Source organism: Myodes glareolus, chromosome 16 (genome assembly GCF_982192425.1).
Source record: "Myodes glareolus chromosome 16, mMyoGla1.1, whole genome shotgun sequence".
Taxonomy (NCBI): domain Eukaryota; kingdom Metazoa; phylum Chordata; class Mammalia; order Rodentia; family Cricetidae; genus Myodes; species Myodes glareolus.
Genome location: NC_142041.1, coordinates 17,829,316 through 17,848,013, shown reverse-complemented (window position 1 = coordinate 17,848,013; position 18,698 = coordinate 17,829,316). Strand labels below are relative to the sequence as shown.

Below are 18,698 nucleotides of genomic sequence, written 5' to 3'. Positions count from 1 at the left end.
GAGAGAGAGAGAGAGAGAGAGAGAGAGAGAGAGAGAGAGAGAGAAACACTTAAGTAGGGAGCCCAGAAACTCATTTATAGTCTCATTTCCTGCTGTGCTTCTGTCTCGGCTATTTGTCACCGCCTTTGTAACTCTGCTTTCAGGTAACTTCAAAGTGGGCTCCTCCTTCCTAAACTTGAGGCTGAGGGGTGGCCAAATTCCTGGGAAACAACTTAATATTTAATTTCAGGGGGTCTCAGATCTGGAGCACCGAAGTTGTGTTCCTACGTGTCGTCCTGATTGCGAACTACCACTAGATGTCCCTCTTCCCCTCAACCGCAACCACGAATGAGCCTCTCTACCTCACCCACAGCCCCACCCCAGGTTCTGCCACTACCAGGGCAGGTGACCAGGAGGGCAGAAGCCTTCCTTGGGTAATAAACAGTTTGAACCTTAGCCAGCACGTGGCAACCTTGGAGAAGCCTACTAGCATCTTGCTGGCTTCTGAAGCATAAACATTTTCCTGCGCATTCTGCCCATCATTAAGTTCATCATTTCATCAGGGCAGTAAATTCTGCAACCGGAAAGTTGTGTGTGTCAACTGTCGCCCCCTTAACTCTTTTTATTCCCCCATGGACTTGAGGGGTCTCCAAAGGCAACCAAATCCTGAACGTAAGTCTTTGGACCTTCAACTTTTACTCAGTAGCTTCTTGGAGCATGCCCTCGACAACATAAACAGAAACTATATTAATATTATAATAGATAATAGATTAGCCTGAGATCAGTCACTTTCCACGTAGGTAGAAGGTCGAGAAAAATCAGCCATGCCTGTGTCTATGGTAAGTTCTACAGAGAGACCCATCAGATCATCTCATAAAATACCAGCCTTTCTCTACCTAAGGCCTTGACTTTCCTTATCCATGTCTGTGATGAATGCTAACCACACTTTTCCATTCCTGTGAGGCTATGGATGGTTATATCCAAAACCTTTGGTGGTGATTGTCCAGGACCAATATATCCACAGCCTGATGAACCACATGCCCACATGCCCATGTATGGGTACCAGGGGTGGGTATGATGGATATATCTAACTTTCTGGACAAAGGCAGGTTAAACCTTAAACTTGCCAAGGCAGGACAAAACTTAACTCACATTGTCTGGAAAAAAAAAAACTTTCACAGATGAAATTTTGTGGCTGAAATTGTGTGGCCAAAAATTTGTGTCTACCAATGCTCCAAAACTGTAAAACTATCATAATTACCAAATTTAAAAGATATTGAAGAGAGTAATGATAGAAGAGATAGTTCCAAAAAGTCTGAAGTGAAACATTCAGAAAGCCACACAGGGGGAAAAAAAGTAAGTATGATTCCCTAAGACATCTCTGAATATGATTTTGACTGTCTCCTCCAGCTTCAACAGAACTTGAAAAAGAAGGGAGAGGAAATTCGATCTCTTGGGCTTTGGAGCAATCAAGGGGGCTTACTCTGCTGACAGCTGGGTAAGAAGGCAAAGCAAAGACACAAAGTTGTATGAGAATCGCCTGACCATGAAGAATGGGGCTGAGCACTGCCCCGTGGCTTAAAAGAGGGCTGTAGACCTTCCAGATTAGTGGTGAAATCCAGGGATGGCTGGCTTGAATCATTCTACATGGCTGAAATGGGGCATGGGGCTTTGGGGAAGTGTAATGTGTATTTTCACTGTAATTTAAGAAATGACAGTAGAAAATTTGTTTGAGCTCACAGAGGTTTGCATCCAAAGGACTCACCGCGCCCTCAGCAGAAATTGTTCAAAGAAAATAAGTTATAATAATTTCAAATTTTAAAGTGTTTTAATTTAAAAGGTATTTTATTTTATTTTTGGTTTTTTAAGACAGGATTTCTCTCTGTAGCCCTGGCTGTCCTGTAACTTGCTCTGTAAACCAGGCTTGTCTCAAACTCACAGACATCCACCTGCCTCTACCTCCTGAGTGCTGGGATTAATAGTGAATGCCACCACCACCCTGCTAAAAGGTATTTTTAAGTATAGTGTCTTCATTACTGTTTCTGTGATGAATCACCATGTGTGGTAATTTGAATGTAATTGGCTCCCATCAACTCATAGGGAGGGGCAGTATTAGGAGTCATGGCCGCGTTGGAGGGGGCGTGGTCTTGTTGGAGGAAGTGCGTCACGGTGCAGACAGGCTTTGAGGTCTCTTTTGCTTAAGCCTTGATGGGTGTCACAGTCAACTTCCTGTTGCCCACAAGATAGAGGACTCTCGGCTACTTCTCCAGCATCATGTCTGCCTGCATGTCACCATGCTCCCCGCCATGTTGATAATGGACTGAACAACTAAAATTATAAGCGAGCCACCCCAATTAAATGTTTGTTTGACAGGAGTTGCTGTGCTCATGGTGTCTTTTCACAGCAATAGAAACCCTAAACGAGACGCTATGACCAAGGCAACTTTTAAAACACAGCATTTAACTGCGGCCTTGCTTGCAGTCTTAGAGGGCTAGTCCATGATCGCCAAGGCAGGGAGGTGGGAGGCAGGCAGGCGGGAGGCAGCTAGGTAGGCATGGCGCCGGAGCAGTAGTTGAGAGGTCATTGATCTGCAAGTTGCACACAGAAAGAGAGTGAGATTGGGCCTTTGATGGGCTTTTGAAACCTCAAAGCTCACCCTCAGTGACACACCTTCTTCAACAAGGTCATACCTTCTCCAATAAGGCCACGCCTCCTAATTCTCCCAAACAGTTTCACTAACTGGGGACCACGCATCCAAACACATAAGCCTATTGGGGCCCTTCTCATTCAAACTACCACAGATAGCCACATATTCTCTGCTCCTTGACTGTTCGTGCCTCAGACAAAAATCTCATCCAGGAATGGGGAGGTAGGCATGAAATCCCACTCCTAGCTGTGGAATTATTGGCAATTAAGAGATGCTATGAGCAAAAAAGTCCATTTGCTTTAAAAGTGTGCACCTCGCAGGTGTTTGATCATGCTCTAGTAGATGAGCACACACCTAAAACTATATGAACAATATAAATTGGACTTGGTGGGTTTAAACAAACAAAACACAAAGACATAAATTTGGCCTGGTAGGGAAGGGAATAATGGATCTGGGAAGAGTTGGAGGCTAGAGGAGAATAAGATTAAGACACATTGTGTAAAATCTCAAAGAATTACAAAAAGAAAGAGAGTGACATCAAATTGAACTAACTAGAAAGAATATTTTAAACATGATTATTGCTAATGAAATAGAATATATATCCAAAAATTCAGACCCTCCCCCAAGGAAACAATGCACTGTCAAAATGGGAGACCTCACTCTGCCTTTTTCAGTCACTGCCAGGAAAGGCAAGAGGACAGCAGGGATCTTAAGACACAATCAACAGGCTCAGTCTAACAAAAATGCAGAATTTTGCACTCAACTCTGGGAGGATGCTAGCTCTACCCAGCCATGGAACTACACTGAGAAGATGGATACCGATGCACAGTTGTGATTTCTGAATTTCAGAATAAAGCTGAAATACGCTAACGGTCCAGATTGTCATGCTTTATCAGTCTGTAATATGTAGGTTGGAGGAGATAGAGCCGTGCCTTAACATTTCTTAAGGAAAATATTATGTTCAAAATTGCAGAAGAAAGATGAAACACATGCCACACACCTAAACTGTCACGAGTCTGTTTTCTTGGGTTGGTGGTGAAGTCATTTAGGAAAGCCAAAAATAATAATAATTAAATTGTTAAAGATGCAAAGGAAAGAGAAGATGAAATCTGAGATTTCTAAACAAACAAACAAACAGAAACGAAGCCCACGTCACTGACCAGCAGGGATGTTATCTTAGGACTCACTGGCAGAAGTTAGCAAAAACCCTTCAAAGCAAAATTAAACTGTGGAAAATAAGGATTGGGGGATAAATAGGCAAATTATTTTAATGAATGAAGAATGCTGGAGAAAGGGGTGGGAAGGAAGTAAATTGGTGAATGGGTAGCAAATTACTGAATTTGAGAAAGGGAAACACATGGATTTGCATTGACAGATGTTAGCATGTTTCTGAAAGCCATCTTTTAAATGCACAAAACTTCAAAGTAATTGAACAAATAATTTCAGGATGGCAAATTAGAACAGAGAAAGGGAGGCACACATGCATAATAAGGATAAATAAAGAGAGTCAATTAAATAACCCTAATATACAAAGCCTTGTGAAATGAAGAGTAAAAGAAAGCAAAAAAAAAATTCTTCTGTTCGTAGGATACATTACCCATGTAACAGGAACTTAAAAATGAGCTGAGGGGTAAGCAGGAGTCTTAGGAATGCTGATGTTTAAAGAAATGTGAAGTCAAACAAATAAGCAAAACTTTGATTGATTAAAGATGTATTCAATCATTCTCAATATCTAAGAAAGAATTAAGAAGTTGATAGATAAATTGCTGCAAATTTTAAAAAAACATAACCAACTTATAAAAATAGACAAAGGCGATGGAAAGGAAAAGCAACTTATAAAAAACCATCACCAGTGTTGTCAATGAGCAAAAGAAATTAAAATTAAAAGTGAGAAATATATTCCAATTTTGCAAAAAAAAAAAATCAAAGAATTGCTTCCTAACTAGTACAGGCGAAGAGAACAGGCTTGTGCAGAACTGGCAATCCTGAAGGACAGCCGGAAGTAGAGAGAATTGAGCACATGTACTGAACTGGTGGTTTGCTTCCTGAATCTCACCCGAGGGAAGCTATTATGATGATATGAGAATCTGATGCGCCTGGAAAGCTAGCTCAGTGCTTAAGAGCACAGCCTACCCTTCCAGAGGACCAAAGTCCTCTCCCAGCACCCACCAGGGGCAGCTCCAGGGGACCCGAAGCTCTCTTCTGGCCTCATAGAGGTGATCGGAAAACTTTTGCAGCTTAGAGTATTGAGCACTACCACAGCACTTCTGCTCCAACCCAGGGCTCTAAAACAACGTGGTGAGGCTGTGTTGGACTCCAGAGTGACCATTATTCCCCCCAAACTAATATCTGTTCAATTACTTTGCCCACATGCTTCTGTGTGGATAAAGAAACCAAAGAATGGGAGACATATGGACAGAAGAGGAATTGCTGTCCTTTGCTGATCTTGTGATTCTCCCTGTGAAAATCCTGAATAGCAGACATTTCATGTCATTACTGACCAGTGTTTTCTTTGTTTTTTTTTAATTATCCCCTAATTATTATTTACATAGCTACCATTTCTTTTGAGTACAGACTCCTATGCATGTGCTATGCTCTGATCGCCTGAAGTCCAGGCACTGGGATGTGATCTAAGACATATCTTAATGGAATATAAATCTTGACCAAAAATTATGAGAATTTATTCATCTTAGCTGAACCAAGATTGTTTTCGTTATTCTTACTTCTTAGCCTGTTGATTCCCAAACCTAATTTCTTAATAGTCTAATTAACTTTATAGAACTTGAAATTTCCTTTCAACTAATTTCTGTTTTAACTTTGCCAAGGTAAGACTGTACTACAACAACTGCAAACCCTGCCCCCAAAAAACCTAACTAAGAATATATATGCAAAACTTCAGACCTCCCCCAAGGAAACAATGCAATGTCAAAACGGGAGAACTCCCTCTGCCTTTTTTTCACAACTGCAAACCCTGCCTCCCAAAAACCTAACTAATGTTCTAAGATGGCAAATTACACAGTCTGTTTATTTTTATTTTTAAAAGATTTTTATTTTTACAAAAATATGTGTGGGGAGTGCACATAAGTGCACTACCAGAAGAGGCCAAAAGGCGATGTTGGATTCCCTGAAGTTTCAGTGGTTGTGAACCACCCAATGTGGGTGCTGAGAACTGAACTCTGGTTTTGTGGGTGCTCTTAACCACTGAGCCAGTTCACCACCTCGCTCTTTCTATCTTCTTTTCTTTATTTCATAGAATGTTTAGAATGGTCATTAATTATAAATGAGCATACAAAAATTAGTGTTCTAATAGTAATAACCAATTAAAAAAATATAAGAAAACATTCCACTCAAGTTTTTCCTTTACAAATTGAATACATTTTAATTAAAATATAATTATATTGCTTCTTACTCTTCCTTTTCTCCCTCCAGTTCCTCCCACGTCACTCCCTCCAACCTTTCCCATGTCACCCCCCGATCTCAAATGGATAGCTTATTTTTCTTTTATTATTATTGTTACAAGTGCGGAAATACATAAACACACCCTGGTGAATCTGTTTTTGTTTTTTGTGTAACTATGGTTTCAGTGTTAACCACTCTGCCTTAGACAGTCAATATGGGCCTCATCCTGGAAGAATCCAACTCTCCTTCTCCCTGCAGTCATTGCGGCCTGTAGTTCTTTGTCTAGGGCTGGGACCACTGAGCTTTCCCTCCACCGACATTAACACATCTATTGCGTTTGCCATAATTCTTATCTGCTTTGTGCTGCTCTTTCTAAGAGAGGGACCCGCACAGCAGACTTCCTGGGATTCTGGATCTGGTAATCTTTCTACCCACTCTTCTGTGATGTCCCCAGAGCTAGCTGTTCAGGAGCTGTGCTGCAGAAATATCCATCTAGGCTGGGCTCCCCACTAGCCATTGAATTCTGCTTTGTGTCCTGTTGTGGTTTTCTGTAACGGTCTCCTTTTTTTTTTTCCCCAAAGGGAAGGTGGTAGTTACACCCCTTATCTGTGCTATAAGAATAACATTTAGAATGTAGTCAGGAATTATGCTGGCCTAGCAAAGTGGCAGTAGTAGCTCTAAGTAGACTCTAAGGTCCATGAACTCATTAGCCCTGGGTAGTTGGGTAGGTTTCTGGCACCCAGCAAGAATTCCTTCCAGTTGAGTAAGGCTTAAGTCCAATTAGGCAAATATTGGTCGCCACCAGCATGTGAGGATCACTTACTGTACCTTTGCTTTGCCACGTTGGTCTTCGTTGTGCTTCATAAAAGTCACAGCAGGCTGGGACTATTAATTGCTTCCTCCCCTCAGTAGCTGTTAACAACACATTAACTACGTAGATATAAACACATGGAAAATGGCTAGCAACAGCATCAAAGGCCCTACAATGTAACTGGAAGACTTAAAAGTTGTAAAGACAGAAAGATTCCAAGTGTCTGAATGTCAATTCTCTTTAAATTGTGCCTCTACAGATTCTGATATGGATTCCTCTTTAAACCCATTTATTTCCATGAATGTTAGCATTTTTTTTCTCCAGATGTGTCCTTTACAGGTGTGTCCCCATTCTGAGCAATATGCAAGCGTCCTGGAAACACATATTTTCCAGAGCCACCTATTAGTCAGTGAATTGTTGGTCTTCATCTCTGACATTGCTCTTCTAGGCAAGAGCAGTGTCCTATTATAAGATGCTTTTGCAGAGCATCCCAGAGACAAATACTATCTAAATATATATGTGAACTTCTGGTCTTCCACCACTCTGACCTTCAATCTGTTATTCTCTGAAAATTCCCATCTTAGTAAATGACCCCACTATTCACGCAGGTGGTTAAATCAAAAGAAAAACCGTCTTCCTCACCATCTCCTTTTCCTGTGTCACCCACAGCCCGGCCACCAGTCTTCTGGCCTCTGGTTGGTTGACCTCTTACTGTATCTAAAACATGATTGCACCTTTTCATCCACCCCTTCAGCACCACCGTGATCTAAGCTACTTCGTTTCCGCCCTCAGACATATTGGTGGCATTCTGTTGCTCTCCCTTACCTGTTCATATCCCCTTCTTCACGGTGGCGGTCGGCCATCTTTGACACTGCCTAGCTCATTATTTTCTTCCCAGTCTTGCAGCCCTTCGGCAGCTTGTTCCTCAGGATAAAGAGAAATCTCTCTAGCGTAAATTACAGGGCTCGTCTTAACGCAGTTCCTGACAATTATCCCAATGCGTTTCATGCTCCATGCATATAATCTTAGCCAGGCTGTAAGTATAGGCTTTTAAATCTAACACCTGACATTCCACCAGCTTTCCGGCGCCCCCAAGTTCACTTATGTCTTTTCTAAATAGTCGTCAGCTACAAAATTTACAGTTGCTTTCTCAGGAAAGCCTATTGACCACAGAAATTTATTCTTGGAGAAACGCCTCACATAAGCAGCCAGCGGAGAATTTTTTAAGCACCTGGAACATAATTGAGAAAGAAAGTAAACGCACTTCAGCACCTTCTTCACAGGGCTATGGGAGACACATCTCAGAACTCTTACATTCCAGGTGCTTAAAAAATTCTCTGCTGGCTGCTACAAAAATTGAAAAGAAGTTTAGAAAGAAAGGTATACATTTATTTCTGGAGTAAGAGTAAAGACAGATATGATCTAATGACCATGTAAATCATAAGATACTCAGCTGTGATGAATAGAAACACATAGACATTCTTAACTGAATTATTGTGGGGGAGGTGCCACTCTTTGAGGCCCTGATAAATTTATTTTTGAAGTTTTAAAAAACTATTTTTGTTTATTACTTTCATTTTTTATTTTTATCGTTATGAGTGTTTTCCTTGCATGCAGCTGTGCATACCATGTTTGTGCAGTGCCCACAGAGACCAGAAGAGGATGATGGATCTCCTGGAACTGGAGTTAAAGATGGTTGTGAGTTACCATATGGGTACTGACTGGGAACTGAATCTGAGTCCACTGCAGAGTAACAAGTTCTCTTAACTACTTGGCCATCTCTCCAGCCCCCAAGGGAGATTTCTTGAAGCACATGGTAGGTTTTTTTTCCACTTTATCCTATTGCTGAGAGCTAGACCACGGACTATGACCTGTCTATATTGTACAATGAATAAAAATTGAGAAGAGCTCAGCAGGGACTCTTTCCAGAAGCACTGAAGGAAAAAAAAAGATAAATGAAAGACAGATGAAGAATCACTGGACTAGAAACGCTAGGAAGCTGTGGTGATGTCCTTAGCCTGATGACAGAGACAGGGGCTCAGAGAAGAGGTTAGACCACAGAGATGACAAAACGTGAACCATCAGTGCTCAGGAGAAGTGGGAAGTTAACACTGGGAGCATCACAGATGAAGGGCCTACCGACGGCAGAATAATGGACCGTTTGCAAGCTAAGCAGCATCAGGGAAGACGACGCATGTGTGATTCACCCTTTGTTGAGCGGCAGTTTTAGATTCACAACAAAAGTGAGGAAGAGTGCAAAGTTCTCAGATGCCCTCAGAACCACACACATAAGCTCCCACACTGTCGACACCCTACACTTATTAGAATAAGCCAATCAACTTTGGCACATCCTCAGTACTTCTCCACACGCATGAGCTCCCACACTGTTGACATTGTGCACTTATTAGAATCAGCCAATCAGCGTTATAGCTCACTTCTGGGAGTTACACTTGCTGTGGGTGTAGAGAAGGGCATCCAATATGTTCACACCATTGTTCAGAATAGCTTCCTTGAGTCAGTGTAGATGAGGCATACTGAAAGCTGATAGTCCCTGCAGGCTCTTCGCTAATGTCCCTATTCTGTCGAGGCACCCTTTCCTCCTCTCTAAGTCTTGGCGGGCACTGATCATTTTACTGCCTCCACAGGTCTGTATGTCCAGAATGTCTCACGGTTGCAGTATGCAGTCTTTTCAGTCTAATCTCTTCCTTAGGAACATGTTGTTGATGTTTCTCAATGTGTCTTCATGGATTGGTTGCTCACGTCTTCTGAATGCTAAATAACATTTCCAGGTCAAGCTGTGCCATGGTTTATTCATACATTCACCTGCTGAAGATCATGGTAGCTACTTCCAATTTGGGACAGCTATAAATAAAATGGCTATAAGGAGTCATGTGCAAACCTTTATGTGGAAGTAACATTTCAAATAATTTGGGTAAATACCAAAGGTCTTGACATCTGGGTCACATTTAATGTATGTTTACTTTATAAGGGATTGCCAAACTGTCTTCCAAAGTGACTACACCACTGTGTGTCTCTACAAGCAGTAAATGAGTTTCCATTGTTCCACATCCTCACCCATGTTTGGTGTTATCAGTATTTTAGATTTTTTGTTGCTCTTACTTCTTTTCGCAATAGTCTTAATCATCAACTTGATTATATAATTTAGAGTCACCTGGGATGATCTTGTCACTGAAGGATTGTCTAGATCAGGCTGGCCTGTGGACATGGCTGTGGGGGATTGTCTTCATATAATGTTAATTAATGTGGGTTGACTCAATCCACTATGGGTGGCACCATTCTGTCACGACCGCCTCAAACCAGCAAGGACGACACGACACCAGAGCTCTTCTTGCAGGCAGTTTATTCAGGACCTTGAACAATGGCTTCTCTGTCATTTCTCTCCCCGGGCAGACCTCTCCCAGCCCTTATATAGGCTATGGCCGCCTATCCTGGAGTACCACGTGGACATTGCCCATAGGCTCAAGCATACGCAAACGACACACGATCATAGCAGGTCACAGGCCATCACCATAAAAGGAGTTTTTTGTCACAGAGAGCGCTCGCTTTCGGGCTCGCGGAGGGCGGCAGCCAGCGCCATCTTAAAGGTGCGTCTCCACGCAGCTCTCTACAGTTCCCCCTTTTTTGTTTTCACACAAGCAATAGGTAAGAGTAGGGGTCTGATCTCTGTCAAAAAATTAGGAACAATATACTGATGTCTAGCCAGGTGCTGTCCACCCAGAGAAACGCCAGATCCGCCTGGTGCCTTTTGTGCAGAGGTGGGAGATCAGGCACCAACCCACATGCAATCAGACTTGCTCTTCTTGAGACCAACATTACGAGCTCTCAAGTGCAGTGCACAAGCCTTGCAACCTGTGTCAACAATCTTTTAACGTAGCTAGCCATATTTGGGGAGACTGTCCTGCTTCAATGGCCATAAAAGCCTGGATGATCATAGCTGCGTTGTGACACTGTGAGGTCCGTATGCGATATATGTACCACAAACACACCAAGGAGGCAAGCACCATTAGGCCTGTCAGGGCTCCTATTCCCGCCCACTCCTTAAAGTAACTAAAAGTTCATTTCAGCATGTTAAGAAAAGCATCAGCAGTAGGTAACTCCAGCCATGTGACATTCAGGGAAATAATCTGGTTGGTCAAGGTGTCCGTCAGGTTCTCAAACCCCTTGCTCCATTTTCCCTGGAGGTATGCACTCAGCTGTCGGCTCAGGATACCGTTCTTTGTAAAATTCTCAGCCAATCTGAAGTAATACATAAAGAGGAGAGGGAATGAATACATCCTACACTGGTTAAGGTTATTAAATTATCTACTTGCTCTTGCAAGAGGTCTACTCTTTGGTTTACTGTCAAAATGCCATCTTTAAAATGACCATTGATGGATTTCAAAGTGGTCATTGTGGAGGCTGTTCTTTCCACAATTTCATTAACTGTCTCTGCAATCTGAGTTGTTGCAGCCATGGCAACAGCAGCTGTCATGGCAGCTGCAGCAGATACAGCAATTGCGGAGACTAGGGCTGCTGTTATCCCAAAGTCTTGTTTTGTTCTGAGCAAATGAGCGATTGGGAAGGTACTGGTATCAACTCTGACCGGGATGGGAACATATGTGGGAACTCTCATCACCACAGCTGTGTCATAAGTACCATTCCAGCATTGACTTGCAAGGCAAGTTGCCTTAGAGGAATTACAATAGATCACATCCTCTGTGGCATTGGTAATATTAGTCATACAGTAACATTTGAAGGAACACCCTTCGTATCTCTGCTGGCAGAGATGTTAAGTAGCCGAACAGTCAAATTACGAAGGGCAGCAAAAGGCTCTAGGGATGAAAAGGCCCCTCTTTCATTAGAAAGAATCCATTGAAACCAGGGCCAAGTATTTTAAAACTTTTGACATAGAATGAACAGGTATAGGAATTTGCCATGCTTTTGCTATGGCCCACAAGATTTGTTCATTGGCCTGGATCAACAATGGGGACATCAGGACCGTCACCATCAGTACGATCACAGTCTGAGGCTTCATCTTGCTTGTCGTTCCTCTGCACCTGTACTTTTCTCACCAAGCACTCCGGTACCCAAATAAGGTCCAAATGATCCTGTGGAAAAACACAAACAGAACCTCGTGTCCATGCCAGCACGGGATTAGGGCTATACAAGACCCCTGTCAGAATGTCCTTCCACTTCACTAGACCTTTAGGTTGGCTATTTGGACAAGCATGTCTGTCTGCTGAAGATTGGTTGGAATTATCCAAATTTAAAAAATTCAAGGTAAATAAGGCCAAAGAAAGTCTATTCTTAGGGGATTGTTCTAAGCCAATTCCCCCTTTCTGTTTTTGAAGCATTTCTTTTAAGGAGCGATGGGCATGCTCCACAATGCCTTGGCCTTGTGGATTATAAGGCAGTCCATGTACAAGGTGAACACCCATACGTTGGCAAAACGATGTAAACTGTTTACCAGTATAGGCAGGGCCATTATCTGTTTTTAGCTGTTGGGGCTTGCCCCATGCTGCCCATGCTTCTAAACAGTGGGCAATCACATTGTTCGCCTTTTCCTCTGTCATGGGAGTGGCATGCATGATACCAGAATAAGTATCCACAGAAACATGCACATACTTCAGTTTGCCAAATTCTGAAATATGAGTAACATCCATTTGCCACAGTTTAAGGGAGAGCAATCCATGCGGATTGACCCCCAAAGTTTGAGGGTGATGATGTATGACACATTGTGGACAATCCACAACCACCTTGCATGCATCAGCACGGGAAATGGCAAATTTTTGTTGTAGTGTTTTGGCGTTAACATGAAACTCTTTATGAAAGTCATGAGCCCTCTGCAGGGCAGAGGCAAGAAACATCCATTCTTGTCTGGTACACTGATCAACCTTGTCATTGCCAGCAGCTAGAGGGCCTGGCAAACCTGTATGTGCTCGAATATGTTGCACAAAAAAGGGATGTTTTCTCTGCCAGAAAAGGCACTGTAGTTGGACAAATAATGCATATACTGAACTTGATGCTTTTAAAGGTCCAGCACATTCAAGATGTTTTAAAGCATTAACTACATAAGCCGAATCAGAAATCAAATTAAATGCAAAGGAACAGGCCTTAAAGACCTCTACTACTATAGCTAATTCCACATGTTGGGGGGTTCCTGGGGAAAATTGGTGTGTAACAGGCTCTGCAGAATCCACCATGTAGACTCCACAACCGTTTTTGGATCCATCTGTAAATATAACACTGGCCCCTGTTATAGGCTGTGTAGCAATTATTTTAGGGAAAATTACGGGGTGTTCTTTAAAGAATGACAGGAGAGGATGCTTAGGAAAATGACAATCAATGTATCCGAAATAAGAGCAATGCAAGATGGCCCAATCTTCGACAGTGGCACATAACACTTTTATTTGAGTATTATCATATGGGACTAGCAACATCTTAGGTGGGCATCCAAAATGTTGTAAACAGGTTAGGACACCCTGCTGAGCAAGTATAGCCACAGCAGTGGGATAATATTCTATAGATTTAGCAGGGGAAATTTTAGGATGGATCCACAGCAGTGGTCCCTCTTGCCATAATATACCTGTAGGTTGTAAATTTGTAGGTAGAATACACAGTGCGATATTCTCCACAGATTTTACTCTTTTAAAGAATGCCTTGGATAGTCTTTCTTCTACCAAAGCAAGTGCAGGTCAGTCAAGTACCTGGGGGAGTCCAGGGCTTCATCCCCCGACAGGATCTCATATAGAGGTCTTAATTCATCATTAGTCATACCTAAGCTGCCTCTTATCCAGTTTATATCTCCTAATAATTTTTGAAAATCATTCAAAGTATGTAAATGGTCCTTTCTAATTTCCACCTTTTGCAGAACAATTTGATCATGTGTCACTTTAGATCCCAAATAATTAATCATCTTATCTTGTTGTACCTTTTCTGGGGCTATATGTAGCCCTTTTGCCTGCAACAGGTGTACAAAGACACAGTAGGCTTCTTGTAACATGGACTCTTCCTTGGCACATAAAAGAATATCGTCCATGTAATGGAGGCATTTCAAACTTGGGAAACGAGTCCTCAGAGGTCTTAATGCAGCAGCTACCAATAGCTGGCACATTGTGGGACTATTGGCCATTCCTTGAGGCAGGACAACCCACTGATATCTTTTGTCAGACTCTTCATGGTTCACAGATGGTAAAGTAAAAGCAAGGTGTTCACTGTCTTTGCCACATAAGGGTATAGAAAAAAATCAATCCTTAATATCCACTACAATTATTGGCCAGTTAGTAGGAAGAGCAGATAATAAAGGGAGACCATGTTGAACTGGTCCCATCATATTCATCCGCTCATTAATGGCTCTAAGATCATGTAGCAATCTCCATTTTCCAGATTTTTTTCTTGAAAACAAAAAATGGGTGTATTCCATGGGGAAAGGGAAGGTATTATATGTCCATTGTCTAGTTGTTCTTGAACTAACTGATGGGCTGCATGCAGTTTTTCGGAAGAAAGTGACCACTGAGGAACTCACATTGGCATGTCCGATTTCCAGGAAATGGGGACACCTTCCTCAGTGACCCCTAGGAAAAACCCAGCCCCTGTCTGGGCTTTCTAGGTTGTGGTGTGATAGGATCCTTGCGACCTTGTAGAAATTTTCCCAGTCCAAAATCTGGATGACATCCCATATCTTTCATAAAGGATTGCGCCTTCTCTGAATATTCATTACTCAATTTATAGCCCATTTCCCTCATTAAGTCCCCTCCCCCATAGAGATACGGGGAGCTCAAGAACATAAGGTTGGATGATTCCTGAATGCCCTTCTGAATCTTGCCAGTTTAATAGGTTAGTACTGATGTCAGGGGCATTAGCATATCCTAATCCCTGCAAGGTGTGAGACGAATTCTGAATAGGCCATCCTTTTGGCCAATCTTTGCTGGCTATAATGCTCTTATCTGCTCCTGTGTCCAATAGGCCTGTAATTTTTGTGTCATTAACTGTCAAGTGTAAGGTAGGTCTTTGGTCCAAATCTAAGGATAGAAATGTCAAGTCAGTTCCTGAAGAACCAAATCCTTTCTCTTCTCTGTCTTTCTTTTTAGCGGGATGTTGTTCATGTAGACTGGGTAGTATCACTAGCTGAGCTATTCTATCACCTGGGGAAATTGCTGTAATGCCTTTCGGCGATTCCACCATGATCTTTACAATGCCTGTGTAATCAGGGTCAATTATGCCAGGATAAACTTTTAGGCCTCTCAGAGTCATGGATGATCTTCCAATTAACAGTCCCACTGTACCTGGCTGTAGAGGACCTGCAAAATCAGAATCCACTACCTGGACTCCCATTTGGGGTGCTAATATGAGTCTGGTGGTGGCACGGAGGTCTAACCCCGCTGAACCTGCAGTGGCTCTCCTCGGTTCTTGGGGTCCCTGAGTATTGGCCATTGCTCGTGGCTCACTTCCTGTTCCTGCTCCTCCATTGCCCCATATATTTGTGGGCCCTGAAGGCGAGGGCCCCATTGCCCGTTTTTTGACATGGGACTGAGGGACTGTCCATTAATGTCCTTCACTGATCTACACTCATTTGCCCAGAGTTTTCCCTTTTTACATCGAGGACACGTTCCTGGTTGTAGCTGCCGGCCTGTTTGTGGTCCTTGGGTGCCCTGTCGAGGGTTAAATCTTTGGGGGCAGTTACACTTTAGATGGCCTGTTTGGCCACAAGCAAAGCAGGCTCCTGAATTCTCTCTGCCTTTTCCTAATCTCAAGATAGTAGCTGCTAAGCCCGCATTCGTCAAAGGACCTCCAACCTCTCTGCATGCTTTCATCCAATACTCTAGCCCTCTGCTCCTATGCGGGTTAATTGCAGCCCTACATTCCTTATTGCACTGCTCATACACTAATTGCTTAACAAAGGGCATAGCAGTATCAGGATCCCCAAATATTCTACCTGCTGCCTCCACCATTCTGGCTATAAAATCAGAGAAAGGCTCTACGGGTCCCTGTGTGATCTTAGTTAAATTGCCAATAACTTCCCCTTTATTGGGCAGAGATTTTCATGCGCGAGTGGCAAGAGTATTAATTTGATCGTACACCTGGGGGGGATATCCATTTTGTTGAGCAGTAAATCTGCCCTGGCCCAATAGCATATCTGCATCCCAAGCTGCTTGAGCATCCCCAGCAGCTAAATTCCTTGCTGCCTGAATATTGGCAAATTCAATGAAAAATGCTTTCCAATCTAGATATTGACCAGGGGAAGACAAGCCCTTGCAAGGTTCGTCCAATCTGCTGGAGTCATCGCATATCTGTGTAAGGCTTCCACTTGAGCCATTGTAAAGGCAGTGGAAATGCGGTAAGTCTGAACGGACTCTGCTAAGGCCTTAACAGTTTTGAAATCTAATGGCTCATGATATCTATTACCTTGCTGGTCTTGAAATACTGGAAAAGCTGTCAACATCCCTGTCCTTACTTCCCTCCACACTTCCGGGTTGAAAGTCATTCCTCCTTCAGCGCCAACCACTTCCAGATACAGAGGTGGAGCCGAAGGGGTTAAGCTTCGCCCTCCTTCTTTATTTTGTCCTGAATTTTGTTTCTTCCTGGCCTTTTTCCTGATCTTCATCTGATACACAGACTGTCGAAGAGATTCTAGGGGAGTCATATTCACCTCTTCTTCTTCCTCATCTTCCTCTGACTCCATCAAGATGCTGGTATCTGAATCCTCTAACTCTGACAGACTAGGGTATAGTCTTGTCTGTCCTTTCTTGCCTTTCTTTCTTGCCTTTCCCTTTTCCTTCTTGTCTGACCCCGTATCTGACTTGGCTTTTTCTGACGCCGCTCACTCAGATCTCTCTTCCTGTAATATTTCTAAAGCAGCCTGACTGTGCGCCATAGCTTTACTACACCTTTGATCTTCCAGGCACCCTCATACTAGTCTCCAAATCGGCCTAACCCCCTTTTTTTAGTGTACCCTGTTCCGCAGCAAAATCAAGATCATGTCCCAGCTTTTCCCAAGACGCTACATTAAGATTGCCTGAGACTGCAAACCAGGGAGCCACTGTATCGCATTCATTTAAAAATCTGTCCAACGTGCCTTTTCTTGTTTTCAGACTCTTAGATCCAAGTAGCTCATTAAGAGTCAGAAAAATTGGGTGTGAAGGAGAATTCCCCATGTTCACTGAGAATTCTCAATACACTCCCTACACACACAAGTAAAAATGATGAACCAGAGCACTGTATCAATAGTGCCTGGCAATTCTGACAGCTCGCGAAACTGCTTCGGTCTGACAGCTTGCTAAATCGCTTCGGTCTGAGAGTTTGTGATACCGCTTCTTTCGGTTTCGATTTGACAGCTCGCGAAGCCACTTGTCGGCTTGACAACTCTCGGCAGCGCTCTTACAGCCTGTGGCGCTGCTTTTGCTTTTGATTTCCTACCTAGACTATCTGCTTCGTGAAACTCTAACCCCACTCTTGACGCGGTCACTGATTCCCCCGCTCTGGACGCGGTCACTAATCCCCACTCTGGACGCGGTCACTAATCCTGCTTTTATCGCAGATCCCCAAACTTACCCGAGGACTTTATTGGTGCACCCCCGACTGCTGCAAGTTCTGGGCTCCGCGGAGAGAAAGTGGACGAAATCCCTGTATGGGCCACCACTTGCCACGATGTGACACCGGAGCTCTTCTTACAGGCAGTTTATTCAGGACCTTGAACAATGGCTTCTCTCTCGCTTCTTTCTCGTTTCTCTCCCCGGGCAGACCTCTCCCAGCCCTTATATAGGCTATGGTTGCCTATCCTGGAGTGCCACGTGGACATCGCCCACAGGCTCAAGCATATGCAAGCGACACACGATCATAGCGAGTTATGGGCCATAACCATAAAAGGAGTTCTTTGTCACAGAGAGCGCTCACTTTCGGCTCGCGGAGGGTGGCAGCCAGCGTCATCTTAAAGGCACGGCTCCACACAGCTCTCTACACCATTCCCTGGTCTTTGGTCCTGTACTCTATACGTGAGTTGGGCATTGGCATACATGCACTCACTTCTCCCTGTTCTTCACTGTGCTAATGATGTGGTTAGCTCTTTTAAGTTCCTCCTACCTTAACTTCCTTGGAGACAACCAAGGAGTATCGACTAAAACAAACCCTTTCTCTTTTTGTGTATTTTTATCAAGATAATGAATAATAGAAATTATTATTTCTATTATTAGAAATAGAAAAGAAATCAAGATAATGACAGTCATAATAACTAATTACAGGAGGGTTTTTCTTTATCAGTTCCTGCAGATTTTCCATATGGGCTACCATACCATAAACAGGTAAGTATAGTTTTGGTTTTAATTTTGTACTCTTTGTAGCCTTTTCTTCTCATATTGTTTTAGCTAAGACTTCCATGACCATGTTGATAAGGAGTGATGAGGAGAAATATTTTTGTCTTCTTCCAGATCTTAAGGAGAAATCTTCTAGCTCTTAGTTTCTCACCAGTGAGCACTTTGTTAGTAAGAAGAGCAAGCTAGCTGGCTCTGTGTTACTATTTCCTGAATGGAATATCTGTTTTAAGGTCTTGTCTCACCTAGAATGATACAATTTTGTGAAACAACAATTTTGATTTGAGTTAATCTATTTTGAGTATAAGCATTGAGAAAGAAGGACTGTCATCTGTTACCCAAGTAAATAACTTCATCTGCACACCAGAAGAGACTAATTGATTTATTTGTGCCAATAAATGGCATCTGGGAAATATGCCAATTATATAAGAATAGACCTGTGAGTACTGCTGTGAAACAATTGCTGTGTACTGTAAATATGTATTGCTTTCATTATTAATAAAAAGCTGATTGGCTAATAGCTAGACAGGATTTGAGGGACAGAGAGAATGCTAAG

General features: G+C 42.8%; 1 long non-coding RNA gene across 1 annotated transcript; it reads right to left on the bottom strand.

The window, feature by feature from the left end:
- Window positions 1–10,200: 10,200 nt before the first annotated feature.
- Window positions 10,201–17,679, bottom strand: LOC148119536 (uncharacterized). Its single transcript, XR_015735089.1, has 3 exons — window positions 17,388–17,679; window positions 11,842–11,944; window positions 10,201–11,093 (listed from the first exon to the last, which is right to left on the bottom strand). It is a non-coding gene; the product is annotated as an uncharacterized LOC148119536 (long non-coding RNA).
- Between the last annotated feature and the right edge of the window lie 1,019 nt (window positions 17,680–18,698).